This window comes from Anser anser (genome assembly GCF_964211835.1).
Source record: "Anser anser genome assembly, chromosome: 3".
NCBI lineage: Eukaryota > Metazoa > Chordata > Aves > Anseriformes > Anatidae > Anser > Anser anser.
Window position 1 is genome coordinate 93,105,437 of NC_139722.1, and position 19,126 is coordinate 93,124,562.

Consider the following 19,126-nt stretch of genomic DNA (forward strand, 5'->3'; position numbering starts at 1 on the left):
AGCTTTGCTTTTACTAAAGAGGAAAAAGGGAATCTGAGAAAGAGTTAAGAATTTCCTTTCGTCTGATTACTGCTGACCTTCCATTAGTCACTGAAAACAAAATGGCTTGTAATGGGATCTTGTGGTTTCTATCGCTCTACAAAAGCCACTTTTACGAGGTCACAGCTTGATGACTCTGATGAGTCTCACCTCATGAAAAAAATGCATGAATTTGTGAGCGGTAAGCTCTGGCGGTCAGGGGATGTGAATGGTCCCCCCAGGTCCCCCTCGCAGGGAACCACTGCCAAGGGCTGGCGAGCAGGATCTCTGCTGGTCTCAAGGCCAGTCCACAGCTGCTGGGGATGCTGGACTGCTCACAGGGGGTGAGCGAGGCTCATGCACTCCATGTTGGGGAGCACAACTGGAGCCATATATGCAAAAGGGTGAGGAGAAACAGAAGCTGCTTCTCAGCATGTGTTTGGAATTATTTGCAATCGACCACATCAGATAGCACAGCAACCATTGTAAAATTGTTTTCCTGCATCTTACTGCAGCCTACTATGGCATCCAAAGTAAATTTTCCTAATGCCCAGACAGAAATAAAATAGACAAAAAAAAAAACCATACACATCTTGCCGCCACCAGCACCATCAAAACCACCTCTGAACCACACGCTACCTATAGGTTTGGGGTAAGCAGTACCATGTATATTGAATTTATTGCATGCATCAAGTAGAATAACCACAAGCAAACGTTATCACATAAAGTAGAGTCTGGTATCCATACCTAGCATACACATCAGTTGTTTTTTAAATAAAGAAATGTATTTCTCTACTACTCTTGGGTAACATATATTAAAAAGGTGTGGGTTTTTTTTAGGGGGAACTCAATACATGAACACCTCAAAGATCAACCTGCAAGAAGCCTTGAGCTATTTAACTCTTAAGGAGAACTTCAAATACTTTTATAAGTGTCAGTCATGAATTCAACTGATGCCTGCTGGTGACAGAGGAATCAAACCAAAGGCTGGTATACAGTCATGCTGGTACACAGTCATGCAAAGTAAACAGTAGAAGAGATGCTTAAAGCATTAATGATAATTATAATACATTTAGTATAAGATTGGTTAATGGATCATTCACAAATTGACCTTTCATTTTTTAATACACACTTGTTCTTCACAAGTATTTTCTGAAAAGCTTTATAAAAACACAAACAACAATAGCAACAACAAAAAACCCCTCAGACTACTTTTGTTCTGAACTCTCTACTTTACAGTGAAAAGTTAAGAGCCATGATGTGTGGTGACTCACCTGTTGTATGGTGTCTGCTCTGTGAAATGATCATTAGGAAACTAGAAGATCAGAGCTGCAGAATTGTTTGGTTGGAAGAGGCCTCTGGAGGTCACCTGGTCCAACCCTCCTGTTCATCTCCTCGTAGGTGGCTATTAGGTTGGTGAAGCATGATTTTCCCTTCGTCCTTCTTCCTTGGCCTAGATCTTCCCTCTGGCCTCAGAGGCTCGGGACTCCTGGAGGGTAATTTTACTAAGGAGGGAAGGCACTAAGTACCATTGCCTTTTCCATGTCATTTGTCACCAGTTCCCCTGCCCCATTCAGCAGTGGGCCCATGCTTTCCCTTCTCATCCTTTTGCTGTTTCTGTGCTTGCAGAAACCTTTCTTGTTGCCCTTCACATCTGTCACCAGGTTCAATTAGGCCTTTCTGAAACCTCATCTCTGCAAGTTCAGACATCATCTCTCCAGTGCTCCTGGGTGACCTCCCCCTGCTTCCACCTCACTTGCTTCCTTTGTATGTCTGAATTCACCTCAGCACTCCTTGCACATCCATACAGGCCTCCTGCCACCTACGCTTGATTTTCTGCTTTTTGGGATGGACTTGAGGAGCTAGCTCTCCTGGATCCCTCTTCTATCCAGGGCTATAATCCATGGGAATCTTCCAAGCAGATCCCTGAAGAGGTTGAAATCTGCTCTCCTGAAATCCAGGATTGTGGTCCTACTTTTTGCCCTTCTCCCACCTTTTAAGATCCTGAACTCCACCACCCCATGATCACTGCAGCCAAGGCTGCCTCCAACTTTGATATCTCCAACCAGTTCTTCCTTTGTAGCATCAGGTCCCTGTTCACTCTCTGTTTGCTCTTCAATCACTTGAGTTGTACGGTATCACTTCTGCTCTACACCTTGTGCAGTAAAGCTGCCCTGTGCTGATGAGTACCTCCATTGGTTTGAGTTTGCAGCACTGACAGTAAAAGCTGTTCTCACTAGGTACAAATGCCAGGAAGCCACATGCTACATCACTTTGTTTTGTGACTGTACCTATATAACTCATAAAATTAGATTTTTGGCACAAATCAACACTATTGAACTGACAGGATATTCTATCATCACTGTTTAAAACGTGATGTTTAGTAAAAAGTATGCCCAGTATATCATTATAACACAGACATACACACACACAAAAAAAAGAATATTCCCTTTAAAGCTCCTTTTTTTATATCTATCTAAGCTTGGCAAAATACTAAAATCAGCATGCTCAAGCCCTCTGCCTAATGGAAGGTTAATTCTCATAAAACTGAGATGAATGTTTGCAAATACCATTTTACAGCCCTCATTCATCTCTACAGTGAGAGACTGAATACTCTTTAACATATCAGCTCTGCAACACTACCAACAGAAAGCAAGGATTTTGGCCGCCCAAACCAAAATAGCTAACAGAGCCTTAGTTTCCAAGGATGGGTACTTAAAGCTCTTTGAATACGAGACTTTTTGTCTGAACTTGGCTTCCCAAAAAACAAAGGCAAGGAAAATCACTAAATAGCTTTGAAAAGCAGCCTGTAACTTCAGTGTTGCCTGATTTTTAACTGTTGAAAATTGGAACCTCAATGTTATACTAACACATGTTTTTACATTTTCCCTAGAAACAGATGGAATAATGTTGCTCATGCTATGCCAACACCATGTTGTTACATAGTCTTTATTAAAATTGCTTCAAGGCAAAAAGCTGTATGCACAAAGGCAAGGGGTGGGGAAAGTTGGCAACTCATTAAGATTTTCAGACTTGAGTTGTTTAACACTCAACCAGCACTGTGCATCATAAATAAATATCCACAACTTCACAAGGGGTAGGGAAGCTGTGGGCATTGCTGGTTGCTGGGTGAATTGAGTCTGAGAGACCCTTGCCATGCAGAAGGCAGCCAAGACAGACAACAAATAAAAAGGAAGAAAATGAAAAGGGAGAGCATGTACAAAATGAAGAGAAACTCGACACATTAAAAGAGAAGCATGAGAGAAATGAGATTTAAAGGAAATAACATAATTGAGAAATTAACATCAGTTTTTCCTTAAATCCAGGGGGGAAAAAAATCCTTCCTTATCTTCCTCAGAGATTAATCCCAGTTCTGACAAACTGCGCATGGAGAAAATAGGCATCTGTGTGTGTACACATATATAAATACGTCGTGAATATGTGCTTCTAAAACATGATCCAAAGCCACTGAATTAGATGGAACGATTTCCATTTGGCTTTAGTGGGTTTTGGACCAGGTCCTCAAACTTTACAGATTCAGTTTTGAAAAAGAAAGGGACAATCAAATGCCAGATTAATTCTTGTTCTGAAAAATCAATGTTGAATTACCAACAACAACAAAAAGCAACAAACAGCTTTTAATCTTCCAACCATGTAAATGCCTTCAATTAACTAACATTGATTTCCCTTTGCCTATATTGAGAATTTTTATGTCCCAAAATGAAGCAGTAAAAACACTTCCATGATAACCATAAAAATCACTGGAGGGAAAATAAAGTTTTCTGTTTCATTACCTTTTCTGTGTGGTAATCAATTACAAAGGAAGAACAGTGCAGGTTCAATTAAGTAACTAAATAAAAAGGAATTAAAAGCCACAGGGGATCTTTATTTTACTTATGTTAAAGTGGGGTCCAACTCCAGGCCTCATTGACTTGGTTGTAGTATATAATGGGGTTTAATTTCTGTGAACCAGTCTGTCAGCATTAGCTGATCATAATTAGGAAAACGGGGTTAGAGAAAACAGAGCTACTGAAAATAGCTTTTCCCAAGCGTAGCTTTCCCTCCAAATGGGACTATCACTGAGCACTCAGCACATTGCAATATATAAATGAACCATTTGGCAAAACAAAGGTGCCTCCTTTGAAACATACAACACAATTCAGGAAAACACTGGGTGCTCCGTCCCAGTTCAGCAAGTGTGTGAGCACATGCTTACCTTTAAATGCTTGCTTAGGTCTTCCATTGACTTGAGGATTAGCATGTGCTGAAAAAAAGCCCTCAGTCTCTTGCAGAACAGCAAGTTCTTATTAAGTAGTGAGAGATTCATTTAAAAAGGAAATACGATTTTTTTTTATAACTCGAAAAAATAGCTGTGGATTTGGTTTTGGGTTTCTTATTTTGAAATCTTGGTTCTCATTTTAGTCAAACAATTATCGTGACTTTATTATAGGCAGTGAGCTTCACGTGGGCAAAAATAAGACTCCTGGAGACATACACAATATAAGATCTGTTCAGATAGATGAATGGAAAATTTAAGAGGGACTGGCACTTACGGGATGCTTTGCCAATGAAAAGCGTGGCTCTTGGATTCACGTTTACATAGATGCCAGTGCATACACACCTGCAGAAATAATCACAGGAAAAATGGGGATTCCAATGACGCCCACAGCAAAAGCCTGATAGCCTGCAATGAAGCCATGGTTTCATCCATGACCTGTACACACGTCGGCTGGGACTCATCACCTCTAACTCCAGCCACCGGTTCCAGGCTACACCAGCCGTGTGTGTGTGTTTATAGGGGGCACCTAGAGAAGGAGCCACTCCACCAACCACAGTTGGTGGCATGTGCCAAAACCAAAGGCACCAGAATGCCTCTTGGTTTCCCCTCGGATCTCAAACATCTCTATCCCTCTGCAGTTCATCCCCCATCCCTTTAGCAGAGCTCCAGGCTCCTGCAGCCAGGCCTCGCTCCCTTCACATCCCCCAGATGAGGAAGGCCCGAGGGCAGGAAAGCACCAGCATCCCTCTTAGGCAGCTGGCAGTCCACCAAGCATTCCACCAAGCCATTTAAAGAGAGAGGGAGGCACGTCCCATCATGTTTCAGAAGGAGCAGGCACACCATACGTCTCACCAAGAGCTGCCCCTCCAAAGGACACGGATTTAAAAGCACTCTCACAAATCTGCTTGCAGAAAGATAACTCGGTGCTTCTCATAAATCAGGCCACTTGATTTAACTGCCAAGATATTCAACAAAATTCTTTTTTAGGCTGCTCATTTTTCATTGCTTCAGGCTACGTTTAACCAAATAATCTTACCATAAATCTGGGCTCCCACTGCCATTCATTATGAAGTGAGCCTTGTTTAGAAGTTCTTAGAATCGGTACATTCCTCCTGAATGACAATCCTCAAACGTCTTTCATTTCAAAAGGAGCAAAATGGAAATCGGTTCTTCTCCAAGTTTACCAGAAGGGCAGCCAAGTGCTGATGTTATACAGTAAGATCTCAAACTGGGAACTAGGCAGCTATTTTAATCAGTGGACTTATTTCACGTCTGTCAAGGACAGTATATTTAGAACTGGACAAGCTGTTTCTTCACTGCACCCATAATCTTAAAAAAATGACCCAAGCACAGCATTTCTCAGATGGGCTCTTTTGCACTTTGGCAAACCCCCATGAAAGAGCATTTAGATAACACTCCAGCTATCAGCAGGGCCAGGATTTAAAAAGTGCAAAGAAGCATCCACACAGTGTAGAGCCGGAGCCGTTGTTGCTGTTTAATCAATCATAGCTATTTAATCAAGTCTTCTGGGCACCATCAGATCATTTGAGTGAATCACTCAGGTCAAGGCACGAAAATAAAACAAGTTCCTTTATCACCTCTTATCTGCCCAGAGTAAAGCGTATGTGAAAGTGATGTAAGTGATGACCTCTGTGAAACTGAAACAGCAAACAGCGGAGGAAAGATCTCCTGCTGCACTGAGGCAGAGCTGGAGCCAGAAAGAAGAGCCTCTCTAAGGTAGCACTTCCCAGCCAACCCATGCAGCAGTGCAGTACACTGCCAGTGTTTCCAGGAGAACCTAGCCCCCTGTCTGGGCATCAAAACCAGCAGCAGGATTTTGGAAGGAGGTTGGCTCCAAGCTCGCCGTCCTTACTGCAGCACAAAGATGAGATTTGAAAACAGGATCCTCAGTGAAGGCCTGCAGTTCTAGCTGTGACAATAAGGAAAGCCTTCCCATAGCTCACTGCTTGGCCAGAAACACTAAACAAGTGGATTTAGCCACCGGAAACAAACTGCCGGTATAGCACTCGACTGCGAGCACTTTTCTTTTTATTCAGTTGTTTGTATAACAAAGCAGTTCAAAGATGAAGGCATCACTGGGGCGCATGTTCCAACCATGTCAACCTGTGTAACCCCCCCACCAACCTCACCCAGCCTGTCATACACCTTGCATCGCCAGCAGCTGTGGGCTACAGAAGAAGATGTTGCCTTAACTGTGATCACCACAGGTCACCATGGCCCTTGCACTGCCTGCAGCTCACCTGCTGCAGCTTGGAGCACAGTGCGGGCTTCAAAAGTCAGGGTAAAAAAGCAGGTACTTAGCACTGTTACCCTCTTCTTTGCCCCTGTTATCAGTAGGCAGGGAGCTTGGATTTAGGACTTCCTGCAGTCAAAATGCAGTCTCGGAGCCTTTTGGACTTGCATCCTATTGATGGTAAGGCAGTGAGAGCAAGGGCTGTGCTCTGCACCCATGTCAGCAGACTGTCTGTCCTTTAGGGGACTTCTCAGCATGCCTTTACAAGTATATGAGTAACAAGAAAACACTGGAGCACAACGAAAATCTAGCCCGGCCTCCACCAGAGCCGAATCTGCAAGGACTTCAGTGCACATCCTAATTCTCCAGTCTTCTTGTGTTTTTTTAAGCTTTCAAGGAAAAAAAAAAATACTAAGTTGTGAGTTTGGGTCTCTGATATGCTGGTGAACCAAGTGCTTAGCACGGCTGAAATGAAATTACCTGTTCCCCACATAGCACCACAGACTGGGGACTGCTCCGGCCTCTCTCCCCACAGCCCTTCAGGATGCCCCACACCAGCCACAGCACAGGGACCACCGTGGAGGGACCATCACAGGTAACCCCCAAATAGGCAGAAAATTCAGGAGAACTCAAAAGAAAAACCAACCTACTGTGCCTCCTGCTCTGGTCACAAGCTACCATATGCTCTTTAATAAATCTTGTGGGAAGGTGCTCTGATGATCCTTAGGAGCTGGTCTTGCTCCAGGGTGCTTTTCTTGCCTTGTAGTTCTGCCTTTTCTTTATCACCAGTGCCATACCTCACAGTGCTTTTTGCCCTCCTTGCCTGCACAGGTCACAGCTCTGTAATAACAGGCACTGCTCACCAGGGCCGGACCCTCTCTGTACAAAAGCCCAGCACAGAGTGACGCCACATTTTACTGCTGTTGTAAACTGCAGTTTCAAGGTCAAGAACTGAGGTCCAAACCCCTTCCTCCAACACCCACCAAACCTTAAGTTATTTTAAAAAACAGTATTTCACTGAAAAAAAAGAAAAAGAAAAAAAAAAAGCTATAACGCTGATAAGATTTGCAAGCTAGAAAAATACCATTTCCTCCATTAATGCCTGTAGAGTTCTAGCATTCTTGCCATAATTTGCATGCAGATGTACCGTAGGTACTGAGAAAGAGATCAGAGACTCAGAAGAAGCAGGAAATGACCACTTTCTAGGGTACAGAGTCAGCTTGTTTTGTACAAACCGTCTGGCTTACTAAAACAGACTTGTCTTAGACTTGCCAGCCAAGCGATATGAGCTACTGATGTACGTCTGGAAAATATTTATGATAAAAATTATGGTTGCAGGAAGAATAGCAAGTAAGTAGCTGATCCAGCTGGCATGCAAATTGGGCACAACGTTTATCAGCACAAATATGTTCATCAGCACTACCACCTAGTCCTTCTGGAGAGCAGTAGGTACTCGGAGATCTTTGTGACCGTTGAGTTTCCTACAGCCCCCGATCATAAATATTATTCTTGTCTTATGTAACACAGGAGAAAGTGTTTGACCATCCACTGTACAGCTTGACACAGCAGCATCAGGGCTCTTGCCCTGACCCATGCTGAGATGGGAAATGGGGCACTTGAAGCCTTTGACTTCAGCTGGTACATATCAGACAGACTCACTGTGCAACCAGACCAACTTATGTGTCCTTAGGAAACCAAGCCAGCAGCAGCCTGGTAAGGATATACCATAGTATACCATAGTCTTCCCTGGCTATTAAATAAAATAATCTAGGAATCACTATATTGGAGCACACCTTAATGCTGCTAAAGGAGGAGAAACCAGCTCCCAGCCATCCAGCCCATATTACTGGGTAAAAGTTGAAGGCAACACCTGGTGAGATCTAAAACAATCAGGATCTGCTTCAACATTTGACCTCTCCAGAAGTCTCCTGAGACCCACTCTGCCAGTGAAACCCAGCAGAGCACAGTGCAATTCCAGGGTATCTGTGCTCTCTTGCTAGCCTAGCAGACCCCAGCCACACTAGTTTTTCACTGTAGGTTTTCCAGCCCCACAGTGATCTTACATTACACCGTTTTAAAAGGGCCAGATCACCATGTGTCATATCACCGAAAACTATGAATTGTCTCTAAATCCATAAATGCCGTGCTCAATTTCTTGATGGGCAAGGTCTGTTATTGTGACCTGGTTCCTTGCAACCCCCCAACCTCATTTCTGTAATATAAGAGAAAGGAAAGCTCCCTATCTGATTTCATACAAACGTTATTTCTTTGTTTCAGCACAGCTTGGACAGCTTCGGGATCCAAGACCGGCTTTGTGCCCATCCTGCTCAGGCTTTCTAGAAATGACTTTGTTCCAACGTGGGTCATTCAGACTGTGGGATAACTGGAAATTTCAGTGTTTATTAGTTTTCATTTTCAGCACTGAGTGCATTTTCAATGTTGACTCACAGAAGTGATTTTTAAAGGAATAATTGCTTCCAGATGTCATGCATATTTTGCTCTGAAGGAATACTGCAATTTTTGTTAAGGTTACAGAGCTAGAAAGACTGTTTTCCCTATCCGAGTGGCTCTTTTGAGAGGAATTGGGAACCCTACTCGCTCCATGTAGAACCTACAAATGCAGGTAGGAGTTAGACCTAAGACCGCTGACATACACACTTATTTGGTATGACACACTTTGTAAAGAAGAAACATTGAGCATGCACCCACAATACAACTTTTGGTTTGCTCTATAGTGAGAATATTGTGTTGGGGTGTTTCAGTACAGCCCATGCAAAGACATCGAAAATAGGTCTTCCTAGAAGACTTAGATCTCTAATTTTAAAGGAACACCCTCATACTAGATGCAAACACACTTCTGGTAATGCCAAGTCCTCCTCAACTTCAGTGTGAAAAGAATGGGAAAGGACAGAAATACTCAAAAAGGAGGCACAGGGAAAAAAATCTGCCACTGGAGACATGCTCCGTTTTCATTGGTTTCAATTCCACTTTTTCTTTAGAGAACTTATTTCTGGTCTCTTTCTCTCTCACTATTAAAACATATGCACACATACCAGGGTAAGGGAAAGAATGTACATAAAATCATTCAAAGATAAGGTCAGAGCACAGAAATACAGTTTTATCCCTGCTGGGAATCTGTAGTTAAATTATCCAAACACTGAGAGCATGCTCTAAGTTATCCCTGAGCACTTTCATAGCAGCATTTTGGGGTGATGTGCTTATAAGAACTGTGTTGCTGTAGTATGCGTTACTTAATGAAGGCTCCTGATTCCGTTATCCTAAATTTCCAGTTCCAGAAGGCATTATGTCTACAAACATAAATGCTTGTTGAAAGACAGATGTGTTCTACCCACCTGGCACAAAATAAGCGTGAGGAGGATTTCATGCAAGGCACATTAAGCTGGAGGAAGTACAGAAGGAGATCACCTGCTCCAGAACACGTTGAAAAGGCCTTGTTTGGACACAGGCACAGAGCAGCTGAAACACTCATACAGAGAGGAAAATGACAGATGAAGACAGAATATTTGCAGTTTGTTGTTTGTGAGGTCCTGCAGGTTTGTTTCCAAAGAAAATTGTAGGGTAACCAACTAAAGTGGTTGCAAATTACTGGAAAATGCTAATCAGCTGAAAGGTGCATGACAGCTTTGAGAAAAAAATCATTTTATAACTTGATAGCAGAGAATTTTAGTAAGATTTAAATGCTCCATTTCAGCCTTTCTGCAATGGAACAATCCATTTTCTATCTTGAAAACATTTTAAAAACATTCTGTGAAATACAGTAAAATCCACTACGTATTGTTAGATCAGCAAGATTTATGAAGCTTTTTGTTTTTTTCCATCCTGCATCAAGAAAAAAAACGAAATTGCAAACCTTCCCACAAAATGAAAAATTAAATGATCTCACTGCTTTACAACTAAGAGTGGGCGGTGTTGAAAACTACTGTCCTAATAACACAGGACAAGACTGACGGCACTAAAAAAAGGGCTAGAAAAAAATACAGCTAGAAATAAACTGTCCTCTGCATCAGAACACTCCATAATAGGTAGGAAAATATGTCCCTTTTCCTACAGAAATAGATTATATGGAACACGATCATTTTGTATACAACACCTACTTCAAAAAGGCCCAAGAAGCTGTAATATTCAAAATTAGAATACAAAACCAAACTTGTGTCCATGTTCAGCTAAACTCTGAATTTCATTCTACTACTACTAGTAAGTACATGTTAAAATATTTTGAAGAATGTAATGGAACACAGGTTTAATATAAGCGGTTAACTGCTAAGCCCTGAAAACATCCATGAAAATTTAAGTCTGTGTGTAAGAGATCTCTTGAGTAGGACTGATTTTCTGAACCAAATTAATTTTAGTCAAAGCCATAACACATAAGAAAAGCTGAAGTCCCCCCAAAACTTAGAACATTGTTGTGAGCAGACAGCAACCACCAGATCTGGACCCCTAAGCACACTTGGTATTTTGCCCTCTGAGCTCTAAATAACTAAATTATTAATGTGAGAGAGATTATACGTTAAGCTTTCAACCAGTTGATTATATCAAAGAATTACTACAGACGGTGATGGAGCCATCTATTACCACAAACTGCCTGATGAGTCTCATGACATTCTCCTATGTTCAGCTCTTTATATCTTCACCAAGACACAGACAACTTTCTTAAACTACATCTGAAGCCCTTAGATATCTCTTTATAACCTGCTGAGACCTCAGCAATCACCAAAATGAGGTTCCAAAATGTAATGTTTTGCCCAGGATGAAGAAGTCCCCTATCTTACCTGTTTTGTTGAAAAGTTCTATTGCCTCCAAAATATTAAGTCTCAGCACTGGAATCTGGTACAGGCTACCACAGTGAGGAATGTACTTTCTGGCATCCCCACAAACTCTCCCAAACCTGATCAGGCCATGAATCTGACAAAAAATAATTACGCTTCACACATATCCAACAGGCCCTTAGCTCAAAGTGCAGGGCTAAAGCCTCTGAAGTCCAGCTACACCAACATGCTGCACAGCTCTTCTCTCCATATGGCACAGCCACAGACTACCCTGTAATGCACAGGACATGGGACTGAATTTACGCAGGTCATAATTTAATCTGATTCCTTTCATTCTTATATTCCCTAACACTTGAGTGCTCAACTGCATGATCTTCAAGTTCATTAAATTTTACTTGGACATCATATGAAGTACATGAAGCCACCCACAGAGCCTTCACACAAAAGTATTAGAAAAAAATCACTACGCCACCAAAACACTCCTTTAAATATCTTCATTTTAACTTAAAGCAGCATAAACAGCCTCAAAGAGAACTTTTAAGAAATAGGAGTTTCCAAAGGAGCTAGATATTAGGACAGCCTGTGTTGACCATAGCTCACACTCGGGTAAGAGGTACTTGTTCCACACTGGAGATGTGCATAGGTCCTGCAAGCACAAGCGGAGCCTGGAGAGCCTAGGCTGTGGCTCAGTACTGGGGAAACGTGTTGCTTTTGCACTTTCTAAATACTACTCTTTACTCTTTATTTGAAGCTGCACTAACAGGCATTTCTGCAGCAGCTGGCAGAGGTACTGCATAAAGACCCAATTCAAACTAATGGTTAGGTTCATTTTAGAAATATGTCTTCACTTTAAAATAGGACTAAGTCTTGACAGTGCCAAAGTCTTGCAACATGACTAATTTCAAATGGCAGAAATCCTACGAGATCTGATATTTTGCAAGATTTCCCATCTACATGCCTTCCAGCTTGAGAAGCAATTCAGAACCACAGCTATAGGCACGCATCCAGCTACAGAGATATGACATGGACTAATCTCTATTTTAAACCCTTCTTCTCCTCCATTTGGTAGCTCCATTATGAAACATACTTTTTTGGCTTTGAAGCTTCTGACTTTACCACTGTGTGTTTGGAGTTGGTTTCTCTTGGTTCAGTTAGGAATTAAATACTTAATGACCTTACCTGGCAATTAGCTTTCCTTGCTCATCTAGTTTCCCTGAAGAGCAAGGGATTAGCAGGGCTGGCAGCTGGTAGAGAGGAGAGGTCACTCCCGTTGGTGGAAAAATCCCTCTGGGGCCTCCCTCTCTCCAGCTGTGACCTTCAGAGTCCTATTCTTACTGTACCAGATCTCAGAAACGCTCTAAACTTGCATTTGCTAAGACTTCTGTGGTTTGAGCACTGCAAGACGACCAGATTGAACCATTAACATCGCCAAAACTCAAACACCTTTTAAAATGAAAAACATATTCCAGCTCAAGACTGATGAATATCTTAAGATATCCTTTGATACGGTATAATAGCAGCTGGTTTAAACAGAGTTAGTTTGGTGTGGAGATTAGATCTTTTTTTATATGACGCTGGACACAAGGGGACTTCAAAATCTGTGTAAACCTCTAAGCTCTTCTGCAACACAGTAGATTAAATTGCAGATGAGTGTAACAGTCCCAAGGATGTGTCAATGATTCAGTGCACCACGTTCTGAGCAAACAAGCCTGGGGCATGATGCATACCAGTGGTCTGACAACATCGCCAACCCATGCAGTGAGCAGCCACACAGTTCATTTCCTGAGGACGTGGTCTATGACATCTGCAAGATTCTTCACAGATTCCCCTCCATGTAGGGACCACTCCTCCCAGCACCTCTCATGACAGATGGTTGTGAGACCAAGAGGGAGCCCTGTTTTTTGTGCAACGTGATCTTTTGTACACTGAACTACCAGCACTGCCTAGTTAGTTTGGCTTCCCTGAGTTATTTGGCAGCCCCTCCAAAACCTGCATCAGGGAGAAAAGTTCCCAACACTGTGCAGCTGCCAAAATCAGTGTCTTCTCGGTGGTGGCCCCACAGCCTTGACCCCCAAGCAGCACCCGTCACAGTGAGAGGCAGTGGGTGGGAAGCAGGTCTATGACCCCATGAGAGAAGGCTGTATCACCAGATCAGACAACAGGATAAGCATCAGCCTTATTTCTGATATTTCCTTGGATTTTGTGTCTTGGAACTTGACACTGAACCTACTCAACGTGCTAGTCTGCACATGCAATTTGTAAGATTATTTGCAGTTTTTTGCTGCTGGAGAATGAATGCGATGTATTTACGTCCTGGTGCACATACATAATTAAAGACAGCAGGAGCACTTCTGACCAACGGCTGCTGCAGCCTGTCCTAGGGCTGATTTCCAACCCTTTCCAGGACAGTTGCACAAGTTGTTAACATAAAAAATAATAATAATAATAAAAAAAACCCTCTGCTGATCTGTGTTTTGTAAGATGCCAGCTGCCGCCAGGGCAGCACACGTGGTCCAACACAGGGGGCAGAGACGGAGCGCCAGCCTGCCTGGAGGAACAGGTCTGCTGGGTGCCAACGCCCACACCAGTGGCTCAGGAAGGCAAAAGGATGCGGACACTCACTGGTCTGTCCCCAGGGAGGAAGCGGGAGGCACAACGGAGAGGATCCCAAGCTGCAAGCCACGGGGGGGATGAGGAAGGCCCAGCAAGGCCAGGCTGGAGGTAACCCCGCAAGGCCAATGGCCTTGGCCACCTCTGCCTGCAGAGGACATGGATGGGCCAGCTGCTGCTCCCCTCCTCAAACCACCTTTGTTAGTGAGTGCTCTGCACCTTCCCTTCCCCAGTATCGAGGTATGTGACAGCAGGAGCATTGATTGGCACCTGAGGGAAACACGTGGCCCTGCTCCAAGGGGTGAGTCTCAATGAGACGGCTTATTAGAGAGAGCCAGCAGTGACAGCCCAGCACCAAACACTCCTGTCCCCCCCAACATTGCACTTTTCCTCCTCTTGTTTTCCTGTCTTCTATATCAATCCATTACTTCCATCTGCTTCAAACCAAATGTGCCAAATAAAAATGGAGATTTTCTTTTTTTTTTTCTTTTTTTTTTTTTCTAGAGCAAATTAGGCAGCTGGAGGTTACATCTCTTTTGAAAATTGACAACCCATTACCAGGCATAATGCAAAGCAGTTGGCTGCACACACAGTCATGCAATGTTTTGCTAGGCTGATGCAGCAAAATCAAGGAACTTGTGCCTTGTGCCCAGCTGCAAATGCCGGCAAGGCTCCAGAACGCCACCAATTTTACAACGGCTGTCACACCAGAGGAGCTTATCCTCCCAGACAGTGGAAGTGCACAATTAGGTCACATTAAGCGCTGAGAAAATACCACAGCGGTTCCACACGACAACTGAAAGCGAGCAACAATGGGAAACAGCTCCTAGCTGGCAGGAGTACTCTGGGCATCGGTACGTATTTTCTGTTAAGCACTTGCACATGAAGGATGTGGGTGCAGGATGGGAGCAATCACCCAGGCAGAGGGAGGCATAATGCTTTCCCACCAGGCAGTGAAGCAAGACAGCCAAGCACAGTGTACGGGTAGCTTCATCCCCAGCAAGTCACTGCTACCTTGGCATTCACAGAAGCAGAGGGGCCAGATCTCTGCCCCTCACTGCTCATTTTGATACATCCCCTGGTTCCTCCAGGAGGGCTTACTTCAGGGTCAGAATGAACACGCTGAGGAGCAATGCTCACAGCTGGGGCTTCAGTCTTAGGTAGGGTTCTTTTGTCCATACAGCACCAAGCACAGTAACTGGAGCTCCCCGTCCTACCACAGTAGGAAAAGCATTTGCAATCTCTTTATCGTTGCACCTACTTGCTACAAAGCCTGTCTTTGGCCAGAGGTGGAATAGCAAGGAGAACACAGCTCATTCTGCTCACAGAAAGCCTCTTGTGTCCTGTCAGCATCACCTAATTACACTTGGTTGAGTTCAGCTTTGGAAAGCTGAAATGAAAGGTGGTCATTGTGTTGGCTCTCAGTGTAGTCACAGATAACAGGCACCCTGTTGCACAATGTTTGATGCTCACCGCAAAGCTATCGTGCTGAAAAGTTTCTATTCCCACTGCCACACCAGTGCTGGTTATTAAAAACATAAATAGAAGGGTTCTGTGCAGGACCTCAGAAAGAGGGCAACTGTATGGAGAGAGAACACAAGGAAAAACTACAGACACCTTCAACACTGTGGAAAATGCTGGCCTGCGTATTTAATTCCTGTGCACCACAAAGTTACTTGTGGGGTTTGCAGATTAGAAAAACATGTTAAATTTTGCCTGTGATCAAACACATGACCATTCTGCAGCAGCAAGCAACACACCTCTGAGATGTCAACACGAGCAGCACAGCTCTCTCAGCACCTGAATTAACTTGATTCTTGAAGAAATGGGAAAACGGAAACTTTTTACCATGTTATTTTCAGTGGAAATACTAGTTGTTGGGATCAACGCTCCTGTTGCAACATCTCCTTTACACGTGTGTCTCCACAGAGCCTCTCTGTGGTTTGCTCCCAGATCTAAGAGCAGGCCTGCTCTCACACCTCCAAGCCAGCAGGTGAAAAACACCCAGAAAAGCCTTCGGCGCAGGACAGAAGCAGCAGCACACCCCAAGAGAAGCCACCAGAGGTGCGCGCAGGATGCAGCGCCGCGAGGCTTGGGCGCGGCGGGCAGCAGCCGAGGGCAGAAGCAGGCCCGCAGGCAGGCCGGGAGCGGAGCGGAGCCGGCGAAGGGGTGGCTGCGGGGCCGCCCAGCCGCGGGACGCGCCGCGGGGCCGGGCTGGCAGCGCCGCCGCGCTCCCTCTGGCGGCCGCTCGGCGCTTGTGCCGGCAGGGCGGCCCAGACCCCGCCGCCGGGAGAGAGACAGCGAGCGGGGGGAAACTGCCGGAGGGACAGCCGCCGTCTCCTTCGCACACCCCACGCGGCAGTTTCAGGGAATTCTGATGATGGCTGGTCAGTGATAACCGATCTCTGCGTTTCGACACATTCAGGAAAGAGGCTGAGATGAGGGGGGGAAACAAGAGCAAAACACCCCAAAACTCTCCGCCATGTTCTAGGCTAGTCTCTTGAGAGCAAGACCGTATCAAGAACTGCAGTTCAGAGAATAAATCATGACAACGTCAAACATCCATTCTAACGGAGAATAACTCATGGCAACGTCAGACACCCGTCCTAACCTTGGATTGGGAGAGACTTGAGACAATGAAGACCGAAGATCTAATACCTGCTAACATCAGAGGAAAAGAGTGTTGTTACAAGGCTACATTCACTTCTCTTTACCATGACTCATTCCTTTGTAACTCACCGTGCCACCATTTAGCCTCAGCCTGCTTTGGGTTTCCTGCAGTAATTTGATTTGCATGTTCTGGGTTTCTGATCAGATCCCATCCACTGCAAGTGCTGTGCTGGCTTAGCAACACACAGTAAGTAAAGACTGGAAAGCCTCCAGCCAACAGACACCCAAGAAAAAAATAAGATTTCTTTGCTGTTCATGCAGTTTTCTCAAACTGCTTGACAAAAAGTTATTGGTGGCTATTTTTTAAATGAAAGAAGTAGTGAGAAAATAACTTTGTGGCATATTGGGCTAGCAGATTGTTCAGACATTGTACAATGACAATAAAGCCTTTAGGATTCTTTGACTGACATATATAATGAATGTAGCTGTCAAACTTTTGTGCAGCAATTTTATGTTGCATTGACGAGCTATTTCACTGGACAGGGTTTTGCATAAAAAGAATAATTCATGTTGTTGTGTTGCTGCTATTTACAGAGCACAGAGGACAGTGGAATCATTACAATATAAATATTAATATTCAAATTTCTTTTGGAATACATAATTTTGTATGCAACGTATACTACGCATACATCTTGGTACAGGGAAAGAGGCATTGTTCTGCAGAGAAAAGGGGGGCCTGGAGCTGCTGGGGTTTGTTGTTCATTCACTGATTCATTATGTGGCCTTTGAAAAGGCACTTAGTCATTCTGCAGTTTAATTTTTCTCTCTGTAGAAAGGGGAACAATGCATCAACACAAACTGTTCCATGATTTTTGCACTCACTGTTATCTGTTGGAGTTGTTGAAGTTGCAGAGACAGCTCAGGGTCAAGGGGCTTGTCTGAGCAGCCCTCATGCACAGGAAGCCCAGAGGCAGGGAACAGCTCTGCTCTTCTGAAATGTCTTCTTTTTCCTACCAAGGCAGCGGCAGGGTAAATTTGGACTACCTAGCACAGCAGTTGCTCTGTGCAAGTTTCTTTACTTTTGTTATGAACAATGACTTGCCATGGGCAGAATATACACTGAAATCACTAGCCTTGAAGAAAACAGAAAACAACCAAGCAGGCAAAGCAGAACATAAAGGAGAAAAAAAAAAAAAAAAAAGAAAAAAGAAAAGAGTATAAGCAAGGATAAATCTCACACTGCATTCACCATGCAGTCAAGCCTATAAGCAGGTTGTGTATCTAAGGGTAGGAAACCACAAAGACATCTCCTGTTCCCTGGAGAAAGGTAAGCAACTTCTGAAATTGCCTTCGTAGACTATTATTAGAACCACACTGAGGCTGAAGTACCCTGTGCCCAAAGCTACATCATGCAAACACTGTGTACATAAAAAGAAACACTCACAGGTCTGCAGTTAATAAAAATGCTGGGCCCATGCTCTGGTACCAGTATCGTTTGAGAAAGCTGCTGAACAAGTGATGTTCTGGAAGGGACTTGCAAAGAACAAGCTTGGAAAAGGCACAATAATCCAGCTTGAGGCTGAGGTCAGTAAGCACACATGATATTTATTTATTTATTTTTAAGAGTGCAACTGTTTTTGTTTCTTACTTTACTTATTTATTCATTTCCCCTTTAAAAGGAAATATCAAGAAATTCTAGAGATGGGAATTTCATCTCTGCTCCCAAAATAACAGTACTTTTTCTGACCAGAAAAGCCAATTTGGCAAAGGGTGTCAGAGCAGTTCACAGTCTGTTTATGTACCAAAGCTCTGTATATAACTAGGAAGGAGAACAGGCACTGTAAGTCACTGTGCTGAAAATGAAGAAAGGAGCCAGAGCATAGAGGAGAGAAGTGGGAAGGAGCCTTCTCATCAACCCCACGGCCCTGTAAGATTTTAACAGAAAGATAAAGGGCAGATTTGAGCAATTCAAGACAGCTGGAAGAGGACTGATGCTCGTGGGTTGCTGTCTTCACTATTTAAGATGAAGTTAACTACTGCATGGTGTACAAGGTGCACGGATACAGGGATGTTCTTGCTTGCTCTGAGCTGACAGTTTCTTAAAAGCAACGTTTGTGGTTGGAGTTGGTTTTCTGACAGGCAGTGCTGCCTCCCCTCCCGACTGTTATGGTGCTCAGCTTTCCCCAGTGTCTACAACAGAGAATGGCACATTCCTGGGCTCTGCCAAATCTTTAGCACTAAGAATTGGATTCCAAACAGTTCAGCATCTGCTTTAGCCAAAACAGCTCAACCATTTCCAGGAATATTATTATGGGAAAATATATTGCTTGGCACACATTAAATAAATCCAGACAACCTTTTATATGAGGATCTCTAGCTTCAGAAGGGAAATTTTGAAATCTGGCAGAGAGGAGGCCTTTGTGGCAGAAATGTGTCTATCCATGTTAAAATCTACCCACATTTCGCCAGATTATGGAACAAGTTAAAACTGCAGTCAAGGGCTGAGTAAAGGCATTTGAAAATAGCAGTTATCTGTTATGTCTGCTGTGGGCAAGAAGACCCTTACCT

The 19,126-nt window shown here is 43.7% G+C and overlaps 1 long non-coding RNA gene across 8 annotated transcripts in view; it reads right to left on the bottom strand.

Moving 5' to 3' along the window:
- Positions 1-18,711, bottom strand: part of LOC310897932 — an 85,500-nt gene extending 66,789 nt beyond the window's left edge. For all 8 annotated transcript variants that reach the window (XR_014582796.1, XR_014582797.1, XR_014582798.1 and 5 more), the window contains exon 1: positions 1,293-18,711. This is a non-coding gene — a long non-coding RNA (uncharacterized lncRNA). The remainder of the gene's footprint in view (positions 1-1,292) is intronic.
- Positions 18,712-19,126: the final 415 nt, after the last annotated feature.